This window comes from Podarcis cretensis, assembly GCF_951804945.1.
Source record: "Podarcis cretensis genome assembly, chromosome: 9".
Lineage (NCBI taxonomy): Eukaryota > Metazoa > Chordata > Lepidosauria > Squamata > Lacertidae > Podarcis > Podarcis cretensis.
Window position 1 is genome coordinate 6,675,937 of NC_137178.1, and position 20,475 is coordinate 6,696,411.

Consider the following 20,475-nt stretch of genomic DNA (forward strand, 5'->3'; position numbering starts at 1 on the left):
CAAGAGAACTGGGCTCTTATTTCCCTCCATTCATTCTTTCTCCCTCTTCTTAAGCGCTGACCCAAATCGCCAAACACCAGCACACGCTTTCCCTTTGTCCCTTGAGAAAACCAGCTTAGTAAGCTAAGCACAAGACATTGTGCCGTCAGGGAGGCGTTTGTGAGGTTAGCTGAGGACACGGTGCCTCCTCCTCTGCATCTGAGCTACCTGATTTTCTGGCTTTAAACTCGACTACAGCTTTACAAGGTGCTGTTGTACAGTCCTTCCCCTTCCTTGGTGGGGTGGAGGGTGGAGGGGGGTGGTAGCGGAGGAGAGGGGGGGTGAGGTGGCTTTTCTTGCGAGCTATGGAGCTAAGAATCACAGCCATAGGAGCCAACTCTATAGGGCCGAGATGTCTTCAGTGCCACCCATGTATGCTGGGATGGGGCTAAGCCCCGCAATCTTGAGTGGGTGGAGGAGGCTGAGACCTTCCATGCCTACCCACCCACCCACCTGCCTGCCTGCCCCCTTCCCTCCCCCTCCCTCCTCCCTTGGTCCCTTGTCCTCCATCATGTTGAGAGATACTGACCAAGGCAGAATAGGGTGTGACTATTACTTCCCTTGGGACGCGGGTGGCACTGTGGGTAAAACCTCAGTGCCTAGGACTTGCCGATCGTCAGGTCGGCGGTTCAAATACCCGCGGCGGGGTGCGCTCCTGTTGCTCGGTCCCAGCGCCTGCCAACCCAGCAGTTCGAAAGCACCCCCGGGTGCAAATAGACAAATAGGGACCGCTTACTAGCGGGAAGGTAAACAGCGTTTCCGTGTGCTGCGCTGGCTCGCCAGATGCAGCTTGTCACGCTGGCCATGTGACCCGGAAGTGTCTTCGGACAGCGCTGGCCCCCGGCCTCTTAAGCGAGATGGGCGCGCAACCCCAGAGTCGGACACGACTGGCCCGTACGGGCAGGGATACCTTTATCTTTACCTATATTACTTCCCTTAACATGGTCACTAGACTTTTGCTCATGCAAATAGCATTTGGGGAGATGGGCTGTAGAGCATGGGTAGGCAAACTAAGGCCCGGGGGCTGGATCCGGCCCAATTGCCTTCTCAATCTGGCCCGTGGACGGTCCAGGAATCAGCATGTGTTTACATGAGTAGAATGTGTCCTTTTATTTAGAATGCATCTCTGGGTTATTTGTGGGGCATAGGAATTCATTCATATTTATTCCCCCCCCCCAAAAAAAATATAGTCTGGCCCCCCACAAGGTCTGAGGGATGGTGGACTGCCCCCCTGCTGAAAAAGTTTGCTGACCCCTGCTGTAGAGGAACAGCCGCAGCTCAGGGGTAGAGGATGTGCTGAGGACATAGGAACCAACTCCTGGGTGTTGAGGTCCCTTTGGCCTCTGCTCAGTAAAATATTTGAGCCCCCAACCCCCCGCAAGTTAATGGACATTGCCATTCAAATGGTGTGCATGTACTGCATCATATGATCAATTATGCAGGGTGGGGTTTACCTGCCCCCCCAATATTTTATTCAAGTTGGCACCCCTAGCTGAGAATCGTGCCCCTTTCCTGAAACCCTGGATAGCTGCTACCAGTCAGTGTAGACAATACTGAACTAGATGGCCCCAATGGCCTGATAAGGCAGCTTCTGATGTTCCTAAATGGCTGGTGTGGTTTGGGGAAAGTGTTCATTTGATCCTCATAACTGCCAAAGCGAAGTGGCTGCTGATTCTCGTTCCCAGTAGTTGGGAAGCTGGTTCAATTCATGAGAAATTTCGGAAACCTCTAATCTGCCGGAGGTGCCCCTCCCTCTCCGCCGCCCGATAAATTAACTCAAGGGTAGAGGAAGCTATTAAGGAGATGAGATGTACAGGGCTGGAAAGGGACAGGAACTCTCAGATCCTTCCTGATTCAGCATGAGAGAAGCAAAGTGACTCATGGCTCCAAAAGAGAGAAATTGCACACTCGCAATTCCCAGGTAGCCATCTTGCCTGCAGCAAAGGCTGATCTCCATCTGTTGTGGGTGGAAAACGCCGTCCTCATTAAGCTGGCAGGCAGTAAAGAGAAGCTGCGTTGCACTTCCAAGGTAGGATGTGAGGGGAAAGCCCTGGTTTTCCCCTTCTAGGCCACCTGGCTAGTTCAAGAAGGGCTGAGTCAAAAGGCAGCTTTCGTGCTACACTCTTGGCAGAGTGAAATGGTAAAGATTTGCAAGGACTGAACCACTTGCCCTCCAACTGGGTGGGCTTTTTTTAAAATGCTCCCTCACCAAAACCCAAACAGTACACTTGTTTTCTGCTTTGCTCTCTTTATCCTGCTAATAGGTAAAAGGTAAAGGGACCCCTGACCATTAGGTCCAGTCGTGACTGACTCTGGGCTTGCAGCGCTTATCTTTCTTGATTGACTGAGGGAGCCGGTGTACAGCTTTCTGGGTCATGTGGCCAGCATGACTAAGCCACTTCTGGCAAACCAGAGCAGAGCACGGAAATGCCGTTTACCTTCCCGCTGGTGTGGTACCTATTTATCTACTTGCACTTTGACCTGCTTTCGAACTGCTAGGTTGGCAGGAGCAGGGACTGAGCAACGGGAGCTCACCCTGTTGCGGGGATTCGAACCGCCGACCTTCTGATAGGCAAGTCCTAGGCTCTGTGGTTTAACCCACAGCGCCACCTGCATCCCTAGTAAGTGACATTAGGCAAACCATTATCTAAGCTGCAATTCCCCCCACCTCCACATCTATAGCATGGTGGTAACCGTGCTAGCCTACCTTACAGGACAGTTGTACATTACTGTCTGTAAGATGTTTGGAATAGTTGAAGGACTCTAAATATAAGTCCAGAGCAGCGCACGGAAATGCTGTTTACCTTCCCGCCGGAGCGGTACCTATTTATCTGCTTGCACTTTGACATGCTTTTGAACTGCTAGGTTAGCAGGAGCAGGGACCGAGCAACGGGAGCTCACCCTGTTGCGGGGATTCGAACCGCCAACCTTCTGATAGGCAAGTCCTAGGCTCTGTGGTTTAACCCACAGCGCCACCCGCATCCCCTATCCTGCTAAAAAGGGAGCCCTCAAAGAGGAAACTGTCCATCTGCAATCTGAAATGGGACAGCTGAGCTCCTCGATTCTCCTGAAATGCTGACCTGAAATGCTTCAGGTTATACAAAACCAGCAGAATCCAGTGACAAATGTTTCCCTGGACTGTGTACGCACAAAGCCTGCCACCATAGGTAGGAAATGGATGCATTCGAGGAGGAAAAGCTTTTCCCCAACACCCCCCCCCCACTACCTGAAGTGGTACACTCCAGGTAAAGCTTTACCACTTGATTCTGCTGGATGTAAAACACATCAACCTACCTGAGCCCGGGCCATACTGTTTGTCTGTCTAGTTCAGTACGGTATGGACACATCTTAGGTGGGGGTTCAGTTCCAGGGGTTCTGCATATATGCGAAAATCATGTACAGTGGTACCTTGGTTCTCAAACGCCTTGGTACTCAAACAACTTGGAACCCAAACACTGCAAACCCGGAAGTAAGTGTTCTGGTTTGCGAACATTTTTCAGAAGCTGAACGTGCTGCATTTTGAGTGTTACACTTCCAATTTGAGTGCCACACTTCTGTTTTGAGTGTTATGCTGACGTTTTGAGTGTTACGCTTCTGATTTGAGTGTTACACTGTTTTTGCTATTTATTTTGCTTTTTTTGTGCCTGCGTGGAACCCAGTTCAGCTACTGATTGATTGATTGTGTGTCTGCAGTACATTGTTTATTGCTATCATTTTATGGATCAGTGGTCTCATTAGAGAGTAAAATTCACGTTAAATTGCTGTTTTAGGGGTTGTTTTTTAAAGTCTGCAACCGATTCATCCACTTTGCATTACTTTCTACAGGAAAGCGTGCTTTGGTTTTGGAGTGGAGTTCCGGAGCGGATTAAGTCTGAGAACCAAGGTACCACTGTATACCCAAACCCTTGGAGCTGTCCCACAGCTAGTGGGTGAGGGGGAGAGAAAAAGCTCATTTCATGCTGGGTAACCCAAGCAGATCCAGCATGAAAAGAGTGTTTTAAGTCTAATAATAATAATAATAATAATAATAATAATAATAATAATAATTTATTATTTATACCCCGCCCATCTGGCTGAGTTTCCCCAGCCACTCTGGGTGGCTTCCAATCGAGTGTTAAAAACAATACAGCATTAAATATTAAAAACTTCCCTAAACAGGGCTGCTTTCAGATGCCTTTTAAAGATAAGATAGCTGCTTATTTCCTTCACATCTGAGGGGAGGGCATTCCACAGGGCGGGTGCCACTACCGAGAAGGCCCTCTGTCTGGTTCCCTGTAACCTTATGTTATGTACTGAGTCAAATAGGATCCAAACTGTAGCAGTCTGATTGGTCCTAGAACAATAGGATCCAAAAGGCAGCAGTCTGATTGGTCCTAGAACAATAGGATTCAGAATGCAGCAGTCTGATTGGTCCTAGAACAATGCAGCAGTATGATTGGTTGGCAGGAACCACCCAATCATGCTCCAGATTGAAGTGAATCCACAACCTGATTGGCTTACAGTAGAATTCCGGAATTAGCCAATCATGTGCAGCCCATTGTGTAAATAATGTATATAAAGCAGATACTTTGAGGGGACATTCATTCCTCCTCACCACTATGAGCTGAATAAAGAGCATGAAATCACTTGGCGACTCTGAGTATATTTCACTGGCGACGAAGGTGGGATCCCGCTGAGCTGACTGCCACACACAGCACCGCAGCACCGCCACCTGCCGCACCGCTGCCTCGCACCGTGTATCCAGGCTTCAGCTCCGGGACACAAGGAACTCAGAATGGCAACCAACAGCAGCTTCTCGCCATTCAACCCAGCATCTGGAGACTGGGAAGCGTACGCCTCCCGTTTCACCTTCCTCCTAGAAGCCAAAGGGGTCACCGATGAAGAAGACGCCAAGAAGAGGGCAATATTCTTCAGCGTTTGCGGAGAGGAGACATTTGAAATCGCCCGGGCTCTCCTTGCGCCTGAAGACGTTGCTACTGTTCCATACAAAACAATAATGGAACAGCTGAAGGGGCACTTTTCACCACAGCCCTCAGTGGTGGCTCGTCGAAATGCCTTCTATGCAAAGCGGCAAGCCCCTGGGGAAACCATAACTGGGTTTGTGACCTCTCTCCGCCAAGCCGCCCGGTTCTGCAACTTCTCAGAGCTGGAGAACATGCTTCGTGACCGCCTCGTCGGTGGCCTTAGGGATGAGAAGCTGCAACGACGCCTCTACGCTAAGAAGAACCTAACGTTCCAGGTCGCTCTGGAGGAGGCCCTGGCAACGGAAGCTGCCGAGAGGTCGACGCAAGAGGCACGGCCGAGCCAGCCGTCCCAACCGAGGGTCCACCACGAAGACCTCACCGACGACTCAGGATCTGACAGGGAGGAGGTGCACCGAGTACAGCAGCGCACTCAAGCAGCCCACATACCACAGCTGCCTCGACGAGAAGGAGGGAACTGCGCAAGCTGTGGAGAAAGTCACGAGAGGAGGACCTGCCGTTTCCGCAACGCAGTGTGCAGGCAGTGCAGAAAAGTGGGACACATCGCCCGGGTGTGTCGGGCTCGGCCCACCCGATGCCAGGCATCAGATGACCAATCCAAGAACCCCAGGTCCCGGGGCCCAACGCACCAAGGCAACTCGACGGAGCTCACGGACTTCCAGGTATACCAGTTGCCCCACCCCAACGTAGAGAAAATTTATGTAGAGGTACAGATAGAGGGGGCCCCATGCCGCATGGAGCTTGACACGGGTTCAACTCTATCCATAATCTCGGCAAGGACCTTAAGGAAACTGTGTCCTAGTGGGGGTCCCAAACTCAGGCCGGCCCCATTCACCCTCCGAGACTTCCAGAAACGTAAGGTCCCCACAATGGGGGTGGGGACCTTCAGGGTGCAATACCGAGGGCGGACACGGCAACTGGACTTACTTGTGGTCAAGGGCCCCTACATTAGCCTACTGGGATTGGCATGGTTTGGACCACTGGGGCTAGCTGTCACTGGGGTAAACCACACTAGCTTACAAGTGGACGTGGACGCCATATGCAAGGAATTTCCGGGGGTTTTCGATGGGAAATTGGGACAGTATACGGGCCCCCCCATTGCTCTACAGCTTGACCCCGCAGTACGACCGGTCAGGCTCAAGGCCCGCCGGGTCCCATTCGCCCTGAAACCCCGTATAGACGAGGAATTGGACCGGCTCATGGAGCAAGGAGTGCTGGAACCGGTGCCTAATGCCCCCTGGGAAACCCCAATCGTCACACCTGTCAAGCCTAATGGTTCAGTCCGCATCTGCGCAGACTACAAATGTACCATAAACAAGGCCCTCACGGCCCATGCATACCCAGTGCCAGTGGTCAGCCATGTCCTTGCCACCCTGGCTGGGTCGAAAATTTTTGGCAAGCTGGACTTGGCCCAAGCATATCAACAGCTGCCAGTAGATGAGACCACAGCAGAGGCACAGACGATTGTGACGCACAGAGGAGCATTCAGGGTAAAGCGGCTGCAATTCGGTGTCAGCGTGGCACCAGGCATATTCCAGAATCTAATGGACTCTCTCCTTAAAGGGATTCCTGGCGTCACCCCCTTCTTCGATGATGTGTTGATTGCCGGGCCCACACCAGAGGAGTTTGAGGACCGCCTCCGCACCGTTCTGCACCGTTTCCAGACAGCGGGTCTCAAGGTGAAGCGGGAAAAATGTCTACTAGGAGTGCCCCAGGTGGACTTTCTGGGATTTATGGTGGACGCAGAAGGGGTCCACCCGACTGGGGACAAGGTACGGGCCATTTGTGATGCCCCAGCGCCCAAGAACAAGACTGAACTTCAGGCCTTCTTGGGACTATTGAACTTTTACCATTCCTTCCTTCCCCACAAGGCGGCGGTAGCGGAGCCCCTACACAGACTCCTGGACAAGCGGGCCCCTTGGGTGTGGGGCCAGCGCCAGGAGGCCGCATTCCAGGCAGTCAAGGACTTGCTTGTCTCAAACTCGGTCTTGGCACACTTCGACGAGAGGCTGCCGGTGGTGCTAGCATGCGACGCCTCGCCCTATGGCATTGGCGCTGTCCTGGGACACCAACTCCCAGATGGAAGAGAGGTACCAGTGGCATACTTTTCCCAGACACTCAACGCAACTGAGCGGAACTACTCACAAATCGACAAGGAGGGTCTGGCAATCGTGAAGGGAGTTTAAAAATTCCATGATTTCTTGTACGGGCGGCCCTTCACCGTGGTGACTGACCACAAACCGTTGCTTGGCTTGTTTGCCCCCGAAAAGCAGACCCCCCAAGTGCTGTCTCCTCGCGTCCTCAGGTGGTCAATTTTCCTTGCCAGCTACCAGTATGCACTGATTCACCGCCCTGGGAAGGCGATGGGCCATGCGGACGCCCTCAGCAGGCTGCCACTACCGGAAACAGGCCCTGACCCAGCACCTGCACAAGAGGTTATGAGCCTGGAGCTGCTTCCTGACCGCCCCATTCAGGCACAAGAAGTTGCACACCATTCCAAGAAAGATAGGGTCATCTCCCGGGTCCTGGACTGGGTGTGGAGGGGATGGCCCAGCAGCAGCCCCGGGCCAGAATTCGCCGGCTACACAACCCGCAAACATGAACTGTCGGCCCACAAGGGGTGCCTGTTATGGGGAAGCAGGGTCGTTGTTCCCCAGCCCCTCCGAAAAAGGGTCCTCACAGCCCTACACGAGACACACCCAGGGGTAGTAAGAATGAAGGCCCTTGCCAGGAGTTATGTGTGGTGGCCGGGGATCGACGGAGAGATAGAGGCCTGGGTCAAACACTGCCAGGCCTGCCAAGAATCCCGCCCGGATCCCCCAAGGGCCCCAGTCCAGTCCTGGGAGTCCGCCCGAGCACCATGGTCACGACTGCATGTGGACTTCGCTGGCCCCTTTCAGGGGAAAACATTCTTCATAGTGGTGGACTCCTACACCAAATGGCTGGAAGTCGCACTGGTACCGTCCACTTCTACGTCCGCAGCCATCCGGGTACTACGCAGGCTGTTTGCTACCCACGGGCTCCCTGACACTCTCGTCTCAGACAACGGGACTGCATTTACGTCAGGAGAATTCCAAACCTTCACAGCGCAGAACGCCATCCGCCACATCCGTTCGGCGCCATTCCACCCTGCCACCAATGGCCAAGCAGAACGCATGGTGCGGACCACCAAGGAAACCCTTCGCCGCATGACGCAAGGGGATTGGGAGTACCGCCTTGCCGCATTCCTTCTAGCACAGCACAGCACCCCCAGCTCAACGACTGGCAGGAGCCCCGCTGAACTACTAATGGGTCGGCGCCTTGCAATCAGATTGGACCGCCTTCACCCCGATAGAGCTCAGGATGAGGTAGTGGTGGGGGAAGGCAGGAACCCTCGGACCTTCGAGGCCCAGGACCCAGTGTACGCAAAGAATTTTGGAGCAGGCCCTGCATGGGTACCCGCCACAGTCACCAGGGTCACTGGCCCCGTGTCGTACGAGGTGCTAACAGATGGGGGGCAATGCTGGCGCCGCCACTGCGACCAGATACGCCGACGATTCCCGGGAGAAAACCAGGAGGAGGAGGACAGGTCAGAGGAGTCCCAAGGGAACAGTGGGGCAGTGAGGCCCATAGAGCAGCAGGGGCCAGCAGGAGAGGCAGAATCAGTAAATACAGAGAGGACCCGTGAGGCCGAAAGGACACCGGAACCAGAACCACGACTGAGCGAGCCGGTTGCGCCAGACCAAACAGCCCCATCACAGCCAGCATCCTTGGAACATGAGCCAGAACCTGAACCCCGGACCAGGGAACACCCCAGGCCGCAACGCACACGTAGGCCGCCAGCATACCTTGAGGACTATGAATGCGACCTCCCGGGCAGGACTGGAACTTAGAGGGGAGGGGTGTTATGTACTGAGTCAAATAGGATCCAAACTGTAGCAGTCTGATTGGTCCTAGAACAATAGGATCCAAAAGGCAGCAGTCTGATTGGTCCTAGAACAATAGGATTCAGAATGCAGCAGTCTGATTGGTCCTAGAACAATGCAGCAGTATGATTGGTTGGCAGGAACCACCCAATCATGCTCCAGATTGAAGTGAATCCACAACCTGATTGGCTTACAGTAGAATTCCGGAATTAGCCAATCATGTGCAGCCCATTGTGTAAATAATGTATATAAAGCAGATACTTTGAGGGGACATTCATTCCTCCTCACCACTATGAGCTGAATAAAGAGCATGAAATCACTTGGCGACTCTGAGTATATTTCACCTTACTTCTCACAATGAGGGAACTGCCAGAAGGTCCTCAGATCTCAGTGTCCAGGCTGAACAATGGGGGTGGAGAAGCTCCTTCAGGTATACAGGTCTTGCTGGGGTGAAGGGCAAGGCTGCTTGGTTCACCAGCAGTGGCAGACTTTGGGCTTTCAAATTCCAGCAGCGCCCTCTGCAACACAAAAATTTGGTCATCGTTGCAGTCCCCTCTGCGATGCCCTTCCAGCGTGGCACCAATGCAGGTGAACCGGTCGTGCCCCCCTAAATCCACTTCTGGCGTCAGCTCTGGAAGGAGAGAGGTGCTTGTGTGAGATTTTAGCGGGAGCGCAGATTGCCCTGTGAGGTCTCACAAGAGCCTTCCACAGCTGGTGCACTCAGTTGACCTTATACCCCGCCCCCCTCTGCAGCAAGGCAGAGAGCTTAAAAGCTCTTTCTGTACCAAAAAGAAGGGACTTTTTATCATACGTGGTGGGTGTTAAGTTGTGGGTGAACATATCAGACGACACAGCGATTCTTCTTCTTCTTTTTTTTAAAATGATATTTATTAGAAGTTTCAAAAATTACAGAAAAAAGCAAAAGAGAGAACAACAAAAAATTAACAAAACATACATAACAGTACATCAAAAAAGGAAGAAAGAAAAAAACACACACAAAAAAACCAATACACCAATAACAAAAAACAAACAAACAAACAAAAACACACATCCAATATTCCATATCTCCATCCTTCATTTACTTGTTTCATCGACCTCCTCACACCTCCCTTTTTGTATTCTAGTTTAGTTATTTGTTTCGGCAAATTCTTTCCATCTTTCTCAATTTTTATTGAGTAATTTGTCTTAACAGTCTAACCTATTAGTTAACTCAGCGATTCTTCAAACAGCTCTTGTTTATTCACAAGCCAGAACAGAACTGAACTGAAGGGTTCAGCCAGCCTCCTTATATAGAGCTCCACTACAACACAATTGTAACCACTTTCTGTAACTATCCAATCACGGAACGTCACTTTCGATCCCTTATTTGCATATGTGGACCTGAGTGAAAACTATCTACGGTATCCCCCTGCTGGCCCAGGGTGAGAACTTCAGTACATAACAGTGGGAATGTAGAGTAGTTTAAAAAAATTGGGAAATGATATATAATGAATTGAAGAAAATGTTTAAAAGGACATTTGTTAAAAAACCAGAAGCATTTTTGTTAGGGATTGTAGGACAAGACCTGCCAAGGAAAACAAAGAATTTATTTATTTATGTATGCAACAACAGTGGCAAGAGACTTGATAGCACAAGGGTGGAAGGAATGAGGAAACCCCGACAAAAGAACAGTGGCAAGAGAAATTGATGAACTATGCAGAACTGGCTAAACTGACATACAAATTGCGAGATAAGGACAACTGTGACTTTAAAGAAGAATGGGAACTTTTCACAAATCACTTAAAAAGACAACAAAATGAATTGGACTCCTTGGCAGGTTTTGAATAAACATACACAAATTTATTGATTGATAACATGGTAGACAGATAATGTGAGGATTTGTATAATTTTATAACATGCAGAGAATAATATGGGTTGAGAAATCAGAGTCAGGAGCTGAGGGAAGTCTCTGGGGGAGGGAGGGAGTGTTTGGGGGGGTGAGTGGAAAAAATAATGAATATGATATGTTTTGATATGTTGTTATATTGAAATTGCTATAAAAACATTAAAGGGGGGGAGGAAAAGTTATTTCTGTACCAGGTAACCCAAAGCTGATCTGGTGCAAAAAAAGAGCTTTTAATCTCTCCACCTTGCTTGGATTTTATTTGCGCAATTCTAGCCAGCTCTCCATCAACTGCATATGGTTGGGAAATGATGGGAAATGATTTATAAGGAACTGAAAAAAAATGCTGAAGGTAACTTTTACTAAAGAAAAAGAAGAAGCTAATAATAGGATAATATTATTCCATATAATATATTATGGGATAATAATAATATTATCCCGTAATAATGGGATAATAGGACAGGATATAAGAAAAGACCAGGGGGGAAATATCTGTTTATGTCTGCAACCACAGCTGCCAGGCTGCTTTTTGTGCAGGCATATTGTACAGAAGATACTGTCCCACCCAAGGAAGAATGAAAGGCAAGCAAAGTAAATGGCCTCTGCAGAAGTGGAAAAACTTAAGGGAAGAATAAGAAATCAAGAAGAGAGTCTTTTAAAAACAGAATGGGGAAAATTTGTTGATTATTTGAAGACACATTGTAAACAACTTAAAATATTAGCAGGATTGGCGTAAACTCGTGCAGTAAGAAATAATTGAATGGGAACATAAGGGGAAATTAGTAAACAGGTTTGAACTGGATAAAAAGATATGAACTTGAGTAACTGCAGAAAGGAGGGGACGGAAGTTGAAAGAAATGGAGATAATTTTTGTTACGATTTTTTGTTAAAATATTTGTAAAAGGTGAAAACAATATGTGTGTGTGTGTATTCTTGATTTGAAGAATGCAAAAAACAAAGCAAAACCACTCTTCCCCTCCTAGAACCAGCAAAGTGACTTTGTGCCTCTTGGCTCAGGACGGTGAGACCTAGAGCTGGTCTGAGAAGCTGCACTGTGGTGAGAATGAAGAGCTAGTGACTTGTGTGGGTTCCCCTTTCAGCAGCCTTTCATGAAAGGGCTTCTGTGCGTGTGCGCACGTATTTATGTGCACACGAGGCTTCCAGTGCTGCCCAGAGACATTTGGGAAACTCCTAACAATAAGCTCTCCCTTCTGTCTGTTTTTAAAAATGTGCCTATGCCCAGTTTAAAGAGAGCCAGTGTGGTGTAGTGGTTAAGAGTGGTTAAGAGTCTCGTAATCTGGGGAACCGGGTTCGCGTCTCCGCTCCTCCACATGCAGCTGCTGGGTGACCTTGGGCTAGTCACACTTCTCTGAAGTCTCTCAGCCCCACTCACCTCACAGAGTGTTTGTTGTGGGGGAGGAAGGGAAAGGAAAATGTTAGCCGCTTTGAGACTCCTGAAGGGGAGTGAAAGGCGGGATATCAAATCCAAACTCCTCCTCCTCGTCGTCCTCCTCGTCCTCCTCTTCTTCTTCTTCTTCTTCTTCTTCTTCTTCTTCTTCTTCTGTTTTTATATATGTCAGAAGCTGCCCAGAGTGTCTGGGGCAACCCAGTCAGATGGGTGGGGTATCAATGATGATGATGATGATGATGATGATGATGATGACGATGGATGTACCTATTTTCTTGGATAAATATTGGAGGGCATGTTGCTGGCAGAGCTGCACAAAGCCCCAAACAACTTTGGCCCAATGTGTCGTCAGGACCATTTGATTCCTTCTACGCTACCTCCATCTCTGAGATCCTCTGAAGGGTCATTTCTGGTGGTTCCCCATTTCCTGGGGGTTCCAGGAAATGCAAAGTGAAGGGCTGAGCCCTGACCTGTGGAAAATCCCCTATCTCAAGTGTTTTCAACCTTTTTGAGTCCATGGCTCCCTTGGCCAACTGCATTCTTTTTTCTGAACCCTTGTGGGGCTCAGGAGCCCAGTTGTGCCACCCCTTACCCGCAGAGCTGGCAGCCTCTCACCCTTGTGGAGTGTTTCCTCAGCCTCCTCGCCTTGCCCATCTCCTAGAGAGTCCTCCATGCTGTGGGAACGTTCAGGGATGCAGGAGAGGATATATTGTTTGATTATAGCCTTTCCAACTTGTGTTAACAAGTTCACAATTTAGCAGAGTAACATTTCCCTTTTTAAACTCACAGCGGATGCGTTTGCTCAGGCTCGCTAAAGCCTCTATAATAACTGTTCTGGTATTTCCTCCTTATTCCCTCATAAAAGATAAGACACGACACAGTCTTCTATAAAAGTATAAAAAGATTTTACTCACATTCTGTTCACAATCGGATCCCAGAAGGCAGACTTAGCTTAGAAAAGTAACATACACCTGGAAACTATCTCATAAGGAGACAGTCCCTAAGAGCATCTTTGGCTTGGTCCCATCCACTCAATCCACTGGAGACTGTCTTCCCATGAAGGGGAAGTATCTACTGATGGTTTTATTGACATTTGTAATTGTGTCCTATTGATATTCCTAGGTTGGTTTTATCGGATTTCATGCTATGAGCTGCCTTGATATATTTTATGAGAGTGCAGAGCATAAATATTCAACTAAATAAATAAATAAATAAATAAATGGGGCCTGTGACCATGAAGTTGCATGGCTGGAAGTCTACTTAGAAGTAAGCCCTGCTGAATGGGATGTAACCCTGGGTAAGTGTGAACAGGTTCTGCTGCCTAAAACAGTTTAAGGGTTGGAAGGAAGGCACTCATATGGGCGGGATAACAACAACAACAACAACAACAACAACAACAACAACCTTCATCGCAAGGAACATGTAAAACAACTGAGAGGGTTGTTGTTTCTTCCAGTTCATCACAGATGGTTCTTTGTGCAACATAGTACTTAAATGGTGTCGTGGCCTTAACTGGTAAAGACATTTATCTCTTCTGATTTTGAATCTTATCAGAACAATGCTGACATCTTACGCATCTTACATATATATGTGGCTCCTGCCAGGAGGGTTGGCAGCTTCAGGAAATTCCTTGCATTTTCCTGAGCAATTTTGTAATTCCGCATCTCCTGTTGACATAAGCTGCGGCGCACCGGGTTTGTTATGGCTGTTTGCTAATTCCCATTCTTGCCAAGTTTGAAACGGATTAAAGTACAAAATCAGAGTTATCGAGAGTGTGCTGTAGGATTTAGAATTCTTTCCCCCTCCTTCCCTCTCTGTGGAATTTGTTCAGTGGAGCAGGGTAGTGTTACGGTCCACCCCAATTTCTGCCGAGCGGTAGCAGAAGTCCGAGGGGGCTTAGCATTTAACCAGCAAGCTTGGGCCCAATCTAGTTGGTGTCATTTCCAGCCCTTGCTAAATTAATGGAAGTGAGAACTGGACCATTAAGAAGGCTGATCGCCGAAAAATTGATGTTTTTGAATTATGGTGCTGGAGGAGACTCTTGAGAGTCCCATGGACTGCAAGAAGATCAAACCGATCTATTCTTAAGGAAATCAGCCCTGAGTGCTCACTGGAAGGACAGATCCTGAAGCTGAGGCTCCAATACTTGTGCCAGCTCATGAGAAGAGAAGACTCCCTGGAAAAGACCCTGATGTTGGGAAAGATGGAGGGCACAAGGAGAAGGGGATGACAGAGGACAAGACAGTTGGACAGTGTTCTCGAAGCTACGAACATGAGTTTGACCAAACTGCGGGAGGCAGTGGAAGACAGGAGTGCCTGGCGTGCTCTGGTCCATGGCGTCACGAAGAGTCGGACACAACTAAACGACTAAATGGTCCTAGAGCAGATAATTAGATGCCCTTTTAAAATGTGTTGGGTTATTTTGTTTTGATTTTGTATTTTGTGTCTTTATATTGTGTACTAAAGGGACGCAGGTGGCGCTGTGGGTTAAAGCCTCAGCGCCTAGGACTTGCCGATCGAAAGGTCGGCGGTTCGAATCCCTGCGGCGGGGTGCGCTCCCGCTGCTCGGTCCCAGCGCCTGCCAACCTAGCAGTTCGAAAGCACCTCCGGGTGCAAGTAGATAAATAGGGACTGCTTACCAGCGGGAAGGTAAACGGCGTTTCCGTGTGCGGCTCTGGCTCGCCAGAGCAGCGATGTCACGCTGGCCACGTGACCCGGAAGTGTCTCCGGACAGCGCTGGCCCCTGGCCTCTTGAGTGAGATGGGCGCACAACCCCAGAGTCTGTCAAGACTGGCCCGTACGGGCAGGGGTACCTTTACCTTTTTATTGTGTACTGCTTTGATGGGCAGTCTGTGAGCACTTAGAAAAGGCAATTGCTAAGACCCAACTTGGGTTCCTCAAAAACAAGTCATGCCAGACAGATCTCATTTCTTTTTTGGATAGAGTTACAAGCCTGGTGGATTAGGGGAATGCTGTGGATATAGTATATCTTGATTTCAGTAAGACTTTTGACAAAGACCCCCATGATACTCATGTGGAAAAGCTGGTAAAACGTGGGCTGGATGCAGTAACTGTAAGGTGGATTTGTAGATGGTTGACTGACCAGACCCAAAGCGTGGTCATCAATGGTTCCTTGTCATCCTGGGGAAAAGTGACAAGTGGGGTGCTGTAGGGTTTTTCCCTGGGCCTGTTGTTATTCAATATTTTTAATAAACAACTAGGATAAAGGAAGATGGTTGGATGAAAACTTCTTATGGGCTTTTTGCATGAAACAAAAAAATGAACTTGTAACATCTGGATTTCAAGATTGAAAAGATATTGGCTTATAGAAAATAGAATAGTTGGATATTAGTGAGAGAATACTAAGCTGATAGACAGAGAACCAAAAGTATTTTTATTGTTTTCCATTTTCTTTTCTTTTTCTCTCTTTTTCCTCCCCCCACTTTCTTTTTTTGTCTTTTTCTTTTTTCTCCACTCCTGTTTCTTTTTAGATTAGATATTTATAATATTTCTTTCATTCTGGTGTATTATAAAAAGATACTTTTTATTGGGAATGAAGTTTTGTATATCTTTTGATAAGTATAAATAAAAATAGATTTTTTTTAATGAAAAAAAAAAGAGAGAGAGAAAGGAGGATTGTTCCCCTCCTCATAAAGTAGAGGTGGCCTCAGCGTCACCCGGGGAAGAAAAGTGTTAAGAAGCTCCCTCTCTCTTCTGGGAATTCAAGAGTCAGAAATAATCAGAAGCAGAAAGGGATGGATGGTGAAGGTCAAGACAGACAATGGACATATTTCTCTTAGGATCTGAAAACAGGAAAGGGTGGAGAGGAACAAAGATGACTTGAAGAGGCATGATCAGCTACAACTGTCTCTGACCTTGCATTACTGAACTTCCCCCGCGAAGAAGCAAAGTCCTTCAATGCAGAAGGTGGCTGGGAGGAAACGAGGCAGTGGAATGTGGTAGACTGCATACCCTCCAACATTTCTCAAATGAAAATTGGGAGTCTCATTCCACAATGATAATTTTACTGTTTATACCCAGCCCATCTGACATGGTTGCCCCAGCCACTCTGGGCAGCTTCCAACATATATAAAAACATAATAAAACATTAAACATTTTAAAAAACCCACACACCCTTCACTATACAGGATTGCCTTCAGACGGCTCAGGGGTCGGATAACTCCATACCTTCCAAAATTTCTTCAATGAAAATAGGGGCATCCTAAGGAAAATCGGGACATTCCGGGATCATATCAGAAACTGGGGTGATTTCTCTAAATCTGGAACTGTCCCTGGAAAATAGGGACATCTGGAGGATTTGGGAGCGTAGTGATCCAAAGGGAATTTCCAATGCAGGACTTTACTTAAATGCTTATATACCAATTCTCACAGTGTAGGTCTCAATGTGGCTTACAACAATAGCATATTTGACATATGCAAATTAAAAACAGAAACTAAACCTCCAAAATGTAAAAACACAAGGATTTACCATCTCAGAAAAATATAGCACATGGGAAGCATTTGTAGAGCAAAGGCCTCCTGAAATGAAAGAGTTTTCACCAGACATCTGAAACTCACTAGGGGTAAAGGTAAAGGGACCCCTGACCGTTAGGTCCAGTCACGGACGACTCTGGGGTTGCTTTATTGGCCGAGGGAGCCGGCGTACAGCTTCCGGGTCATGTGGCCAGCATGACTAAGCCGCTTCTGGCAAACCAGAGCAGCACACAGAAACACCGTTTACCTTCCCGCTGGAGCTATTTATCTACTTGTACTTTGACGTGCTTTCGAACTGCTAGGTTGGCAGGAGCAGGGACCGAGCAACGGGAGCTCACCCTGTCGCAGGGATTCGAACCACCGACCTTCTGATCGGCAAGTCCTAGGCTCCGTGGTTTAACCCACAGCGCCACCTCTGTGTCCCTTTTTCACTAAGGATAGTGCCTGCTTAATTTCTTGTGGCGGGCAGTTCCGTAGAGCCGGGTCTGCTTGACTCCTCATTGACCTGAGTCGTGCCTCCGGCCTGTAGGCCACCCGCTTCTGATGGAGTTCTCTGCCCCCAGAACATGCGGCCTCCAGAGGTTTGCGCAGCAGGAAACATGGACCTCAGTCTGAAAAGCACCCCATCCCTCAGCACTCTTCTCTACGTGGACCTTTGCTCAACAAGAGTTTCCGACTTGGAAGGATGTACGCAAACAGACACTTGTCTTTCTAAACAGGTGCATGTTCCTTGCATGGGTGAGAAGGGTTGCCCTTCCTGACTCTGGATCAGACAATAAACACAACTTTTCCTGTAAATACCAGAAGCCTGGGGACTGTTTGTTTCATAACTGTCAAATGGAGCACATTGCAGGAGGCAAAGTGAATCCTGGAAGAGTCAGAGACATTTGCTGTGTCTGCCCTGGTTCCAGTTGGCAGCTGCAATTCACACAGGATGCTGTTGGACCCGAGTGATGGTCTAGATGCTGCAGTTATGGGATGGAGGTAGCACCCTATGCTTAGGGGTGCCAGACCTCGAGGGCTGACCTGAAGTGTCCAGGTTTGCCTGGGCTGCTCCAGGGGGAGAGCTTGAATCTTCAGATGGGCAAGAGTGCCCTTAATGTTTGTTTAAATAAGAAGAGTGTGCATGCAGATTGCAACAACAACAACAACACATTAGCCCTCAGTTCCCTCAGCCACTCTGGGGGACTTACAACAAATTAAAGCACAGCAAGACATCAAACATTAAAAGCTTCCCTATACAGGGCTGCCTTAAGATGTCTTCTAAATGTCAGTTACAGATAGGTAGCCGTGTTGGTCTGCCATAGTCAAAACAAAAAATTCCTTCCAGTAGCACCTTAAAGACCAACTAAGTTACCGGTAGTTCTAGGTACCTAGAACTAACTTAGTTGGTCTTTAAGGTGCTACTGGAAGGAATTTTTTGTTTTTTCTAAATGTCAGATAGTTGCTTATCTCATTGACATCTGATGGGAGGGCATTCCACAGAGAGGGCATCACTGCCAAGAAAGTTCTCTGCCCGTAGATTCCCTGTAGATTCCCTTTTTCCACCTTTTTTCCAATTTTATTTTTTAAATTAATTTTCCAAAAACAAAAAATATAGAAGAAACAGAAGAAACAAAAAGTAAATAAAAATAAAAATACAGAAATATATAAAAAAAATTCACAGACCAAACCAAACATCCCCCCTTTCCCACCCACCACCTTATTTCCTTTTCAATTCCTCGCTATGAGCACTCTTGCCGTAGATTCCCTTCTCGTAGGGAGGGAACCACTAGAAGGCCCTCAGAGCTGGACCTCAGTGTCTGGGCTGAACGATGGGGGTTTAGACACTCCTTCAGGTATGCAGGGCCAAACAACACTTTGAATTGTTCTCAGAAACGTACTGGGATCCAGTATAGATCCTGTAGGACCAGTCCCATAGAGTGATACCTCGGTTTACGAATGTAATCCGTTCCGGAAGACCGTTCGAGTTCTGAAACATTCACAAACTGAAAACTCAGTACGAAAGCCTCAAAATGGAAAACTCAATTCAGAAAACTCAATATGGAAGCTGCATTTCATGTTCGACTTCTGAGGCGTATTTGAAAACCGAAGCATTTACGTCCAGGTTTACGGCGTCCAAAAGCCGAAATGTTCATGAACAAAGACGTTCAAAAACCAGGGTACCTGTTATGTACTAACCTTGGATCCTAGAACAATAGAGAAGTAGGATCCCAGAATGCAACAACCTATTGGCTTGCAGGAGAAGACCAATCAGGCTCCAGGAAGAAGTTAATCAGCCTATTAGGCTGGTAGGATCGTAGAATGCAACAACTGATTGGCCTGCAGGAAAAGACCAATCAGGCTCCAGGAGGGAAGCAGAATCAGCCAATCAGACGGAACTCATTGTGTAAAGAATGTATATAAAAGTCTGAGGTTTGGGGGGCAATTCAATCACTGTTTTACAATCAGCAATAAAGAGCATGAAATCACTACAGGACTCCGAGTATATTTCAGTACCACTGTATTTTGGATTAGTTGTAGTTTCCGAGTCACCTTCAAAGGTAGCCCCACGTAGAGCCCGCTGCAGAAGTCAAAGCGGGAGGTAACTAGGGCATGTACCACTCTGGCACGGCTGGGCACAGGCAGGCAGGGTCTCAGCTAGCATCCTAGATACCAGCTTTTGCCTCTGGCCCCACTAGCATGTGCCCCCCCCCAAAGGTTGCTTAGAAGAGAATGTGGCCCTTGCTCTGAAGAAAGGTTCCCCCCATCCCTGAAATAGGTATTTGGGTCACAAGCTGCAGGGCTGTGTTGTGCAGTGTGGCAACCCTGGAGCTTTGTTCGAGCAGCCCGTGCCCGTGCTTGCTCAGCCTCGCTGGCAGCGACCTTAAAAGGTTAAACATGCCCCCTTCGGCGGCGGCTGACTAAGCTGTAAAACTGCAAGAGAGGCTTGCGCTGAGTGTTTCTGCCCCGAAAGCGCGCAGCCTGCGGGTTGCAAAGGACAAAAGCCCTGGCAGCAGGCCCATCTCCCTCCAGGGCACCTCTCAGCCAAAGAAAAACTGCAATTGCCTGGAATTGTTCGGCCTGAACTTTTGTTGACTACAGAGCTTTTGGCTTCCCACCGTTCCTTGGGAAACGCCAAGGCTTTCGGCAAGTCTAATCTGCTTTCTGTGGAAGGGTGTTGTTCCCGGGCCGAGTGGGATTTGGGGACGAAAGCAGAGGCCAAAATGTGCACAGTTCCAAGGCTCACTCCTTGGATATATTTAGGGTTATGTTGCAAGAAAGCAGTATATTTTAAGAGCACTTTCTCTCTCTCTCTCTCTCTCTCTCTCTCTCTCTCTTTCTTTCTTTCTGTGTGTGCTTAATATAGATGTCAGGGCTATTGGATCTGCTTCGTATTTTGCAAGATCTGCTCGCCAGAGCCATGTGCAGAAGGACGTGAGATTTAGGCTGCGTTGAATTTTCAAATTCCAAAAGTGAGAGGTGCTAAAAAAAGTTGTAACGTGACTTGGTGGATATTATGATGGAAGATTGGGTTAAATTATGGAAAACTGATTTAAAATTTACAGATTGTTCCCTATTGAAGGAGAATTACATGAAGATGATGTATGGATGGTACACAACACCAGTGCAGTTAGGGAAAATGTACAAAACTACCGTATTTTTCGCCCTATAGGATGCACTTTCCCCCCTCTAAAAATGAAGGGGAAATGTGTGTGCGTCCTATGGGGCGAATGCAGGCTTTTTTTTATATATATTTTATTATATTATTACGGCTATTAGCCC

The 20,475-nt window shown here is 48.1% G+C and overlaps 1 long non-coding RNA gene across 1 annotated transcript in view; it reads right to left on the reverse strand.

Moving 5' to 3' along the window:
• Window positions 1-1,309: 1,309 nt before the first annotated feature.
• Window positions 1,310-20,475, reverse strand: part of LOC307224471 — a 560,506-nt gene continuing 541,340 nt past the window's right edge. Inside the window, exon 3 of the long non-coding RNA XR_013842558.1 lies at window positions 1,310-1,335. This is a non-coding gene — a long non-coding RNA (uncharacterized lncRNA). The remainder of the gene's footprint in view (window positions 1,336-20,475) is intronic.